This window comes from Humulus lupulus, chromosome 3 (genome assembly GCF_963169125.1).
Source record: "Humulus lupulus chromosome 3, drHumLupu1.1, whole genome shotgun sequence".
Lineage (NCBI taxonomy): Eukaryota > Viridiplantae > Streptophyta > Magnoliopsida > Rosales > Cannabaceae > Humulus > Humulus lupulus.
This window is the reverse complement of record NC_084795.1, coordinates 246,824,381-246,828,670: the sequence shown is the minus strand read 5'-3', so window position 1 is coordinate 246,828,670 and position 4,290 is coordinate 246,824,381. Positions and strand designations below refer to the sequence as shown.

General features: G+C 38.4%; 1 non-coding gene across 1 annotated transcript; it reads right to left on the bottom strand.

Annotated features, from left to right (window-relative positions):
• Positions 1-3,860: 3,860 nt before the first annotated feature.
• Positions 3,861-3,966, bottom strand: LOC133828124 (small nucleolar RNA R71). Its single transcript, XR_009890763.1, has one exon. It is a non-coding gene; the product is annotated as a small nucleolar RNA R71 (small nucleolar RNA).
• Between the last annotated feature and the right edge of the window lie 324 nt (positions 3,967-4,290).

The window sequence follows — 4,290 nt, the reverse complement described above, 5'->3', positions numbered from 1 at the left end:
TTTTATTCAAGTTAAATGAAGATCTTTTCATCCTTGAACTCTATAAATAGGATCTAGTACCCAGCCATTTAGTCATTCATTAAGCTAAGTTCAGAGGCTGCAAGCTGCTAGGAGTACTTGAGAGTGTAAACACTTGGGTTGGGAATTATAAGCTTAATCATTATAAGCTTACCAAACACTTGGGAAGTAAGGCTTATAGCACATTTCAGTTCAAGGTTTAGATCGGTCATAGAAGCATTCAAGGTATTCCAAACTCTAGTTCATTTTGGTATTGTTTTCCTTAAGTTCTTATAGTTTTCTACTCAACATCCTAACTTTATTCTTTATTCTTGGTTAGGAAATCTAAGATCTTGAACATAAGGTTCTTGGTAAGTATCTTTCGATGGAATAGTTCTTTCATTATTTTCATCCCTTTTTCTTTAAGTATACTCACCTTCCTTTGATGGTTTTTAGGAGTGTCCCAAGGTCCCAAACCTGTTCACATATCCCGGTATTTTTGGTAAGGAAAATAGGATAGGATATTATATGTTATGCTATATGTTATCTTATGATTTATGTGTTATGTTAACTTATGATTTATGTGTTATGTTATGTGTGTTGTAGACTTGGGTATATGACTTGTATAACTAACAAGCCCCAATAAATTTATGGGCATATGACTTGCTTAGCTAGAAAGCCCCACAAATCTAATGGGCATATGACTTGTTTAGTTTACGAGCCCCAAGTAGTAATGGCCATTATTGTATGTGTGACATATGTTTATGATATGTTTTATTATATGTTGCGTTATGAATTTTATGTATATGATTTACGTGTTAGGTTTTCCTTGCTTGGCATTAGGCTCACTCCTCTATGTTTATATGTACAGGAAAATAGCTTTGGTGGCGGGAAAGGTTCTTGGAAGCTTGGGAATGTGTATTGAGGCGGGATGGAATCGATGGACTGAGCGTTCGATTCGAGGATGAAGTCTCTTTAATTATGGTTTTCTATGTATTTTTCCGCAATTGGTTGTAATAAGTTCTAATTAAGTTTTCATTATGTCAAAGTTATGTTTTGTTTCAAACAATGGGATCCCAATGTCCTACTTATGAATTTTATATAGTTTTAAACCTTTATCTTACAGTTTTGAAATAAAGATATGTTATTTCAAATGTATGTTTTCGTAAGATTAGTATAAAGATTAGTAATGGTCCAAAGTCTAGAGTAGTTGGGTCATTACAAATGGCGATAGTAAAATAGAAAACTCGACAACCTTTCGAAGATGACCCTCATATTGTCAGGCACATCACTCAGGGCTCTTCGCCTAGCTCTTCTCAGATCTCTTTTCAGCATAGTACTGCCCATTGCTCTCAAGGCACATCTCAGTGAAGTCATTCTTCTCAGCGGAATATGTCCGGTCTGCGAGACTCATTGCAACGCCCTTTGCATCGGGATACCAGTCGGGTTCCCCATCACTCTTCTTCTCAGCGAGAACACACCGAGGGTTCTCATCGCCAGGCTACTCATCCTCAGGAGCATTCTATTCACAGGTTTCGACCTAAGGTGGTTCGACCTCCTTCCAAGAGCAAGACAGTCTCACCAGCTGTGCAGCAGAAGAAGAGACGACAAAAAGAGTTCCATTCATCAGATTATGGGTCCACCTTTGCTAATGAGATCATATGGAAACCAATTGAGAAGCCTCGCCCTGCTAATTATGAGGTGGTTTGGTTCAAAGGGGCTGCCTCTAACATGACTGAAGAGAAGATAAAGAACTTAAGGAAGACCTTTGACCTTTCGGGTGTATCTATTACTATCCCTAGTCCAAATGACAGAGCTGAGGACCCCCTTTTGGGTATGTGTGCTTGGACACGTTTTGCCATCAAGTCTGGCACCCTACTTCCTCTTCTTCCGTACTTCTGTAGTGTAACATAATATTTTGGTAGTAGTCCTTCTCAGCTGGCTCCCAATGCGATCTTGGTGTTAACTACGTTGTACATTATCTATTGATTAGCGAGTTTTAGACTTGTTTTAGTGTGTCTACTTAGGAAGTATTTGAGAGGTTTAGGGTTGTTTTATTCTATTTTATGCTTGTTTTGTGTTGTTTTTGTTTATTTTCAGGTTTTGAAGGATTGGGATGATTTAGAATGAAAAAGATGCCAAAAAGCACAAAAATTCGTAAAGCTGTCAAAAATGCCTTTTCTGAGAGAGTAGAGCGACCTCGCTACTGTAGAGCGCGACCGCGCTAGGTTGCTGGAAATTGAAATTCTCCAGGTTTTTAAATGAAGGGCATTTTGGTCCATTCACAGGGGCTAATTTAGGGTAACGAGTTCTGATGCGATTTGGAGAGGAGAAAAAACGTGAATTAGAGGCTGGAGACAAAAACAAGGGGAAAAAGGAAGAAGAAGAAGCTTGGAGCAAGCGTGGGCGATCTGTGACAATTCCCAATCTAGTTTCATTCTCTTTTTCTTTATTTTTCTATGTTATTGTTTATGTTTAGTTTGATTATGGATATGAATACTGAGATTATGAGCTAAACTCCTATTTAGGGATTTGATGGATATTGACTGAGATTATTCCATGGATTAATGCTATTTGATTGTTCCTTCTTCCTTGTTTATGTGATTTGTTCATCTTTGTGCTTAATATATGTTTGAGATTGATCACCTTAAGCATGATTCATGATCCTAATATGAAATCTGAAAAGTGAATATTAGGAATGCTCTAAATGAATAAACATAGGTTTTGATGTGAAACGAAAGTATTCGCATAGCTTATGTGACGTTTAGATTATTGCTTAATGCGAATTGTTTGTTGTACTATCTCAGAGATGCAATAGTTGACAATGCAATTTAGTACCTTCATGATCTGAAAAGAGTTTAGGTGATTTTATAATCTGTCATCTCAGAGGAGGAAGAAGAATAGTTGATTAGCATTAACAATTGGGTAATCAAAGCAATTGAAATCATATTCCTAATTTCACATCCATTGTTAAACCCTTTTTATTTATTGTTTTGCTTGTTGTGTTTTCTGCATTATAATTTTAAAAATCAATTTTTATTGTTGCCAAATAGAAATATAAATCCAATTTGATTAGTACTTAGCTGCAATTCCCTTGGGTTCGACCTCACCTGTGTGAGTTACTACTTGTATGATACGTGCACTTGCGTGTAATAAAAATATCGCAACAAGTTTTTGGTGCCGTTGCCGGGGAGTTGTTTAGTTGATATTACGTTAATTGGATTAAATTCTAATTTGGTTTTCTTTTCACTTTTTGCTAACTTGTTTGTGTCAAATTCTTCTTATCTCATCTCAGGTACCATTGGTTTATGCGATGTCAAGGGCCAACTACAAGAGTGCCTGTTGATCCTGAGATAGAGAAGACTTGCTGGCAAAACAGAATAAACAAAAGGTTGGAAAGAGTTGTACGAAGGATTGAGCAAGAGGAAGTTATGGCAAACAACAGTGATAATGGGGGTGCCGTAGAAGACCAGGCTAATGGTCAGAATCCACCCGATCGTAGCCTGAGGGACTATGTGTTGCCAACAATGACGGGGGTCCAGTCTTGTATAAGACCACCTGCCGTAGATGCAAACAATTTTGAGATAAAGCCAGCCATACTTCAGATGGTTCAATCCACAGTCCAGTTTGGGGGACTGCCCACTGAAGACCCAAACATGCATCTCTCTAACTTCATGGAGCTCTGTCAGACATTTAAGATGAATGGAGTAAGTGATGATGCTATCAGACTTAGATTATTCCCATTTTCTCTGAGGGAGCGAGCTAAGTGTTGGTTGGTATCTTTGCCACCTAACTCAATCAATACATGGAATGATCTAGCGCTGAAGTTCCTCTCCAAGTTCTTCCCTCCAGCTAAAGCAGCTAAGTTGAGAGGAGAGATTAATAACTTTATCAGTTGGATAATGAGTCTCTTTATGAAGCTTGGGAGAGATTCAAAGATTTGATAAGAAAGTGCCCGCATCACGGAATAGAGAAATGGATGCTAGTCCATAATTTTTATAATGGGTTGTGTGGTACTACTCGCACACTCATTGATGCAGCAGCTGGTGGTGCGTTTATGAGAAAGAGCGCCAATGAGGCAAATGACTTGTTGGAGGAAATGGCCATGAATAATCAGCAGTGGCCAAGTGAAAGAAGCTCTTCAAGGAAAGTGGGCGGTATGTATGAAGTGGATGCAATTTCGAAGTTGACTGCTCAAGTTGAGGCCTTGACTAAGCAATTGCAAGGCAATATAATAACAACTCCAGTGCAACAGGCCCAAACTCTGTGTGAAGTATGTGGGGGCCCTCATGC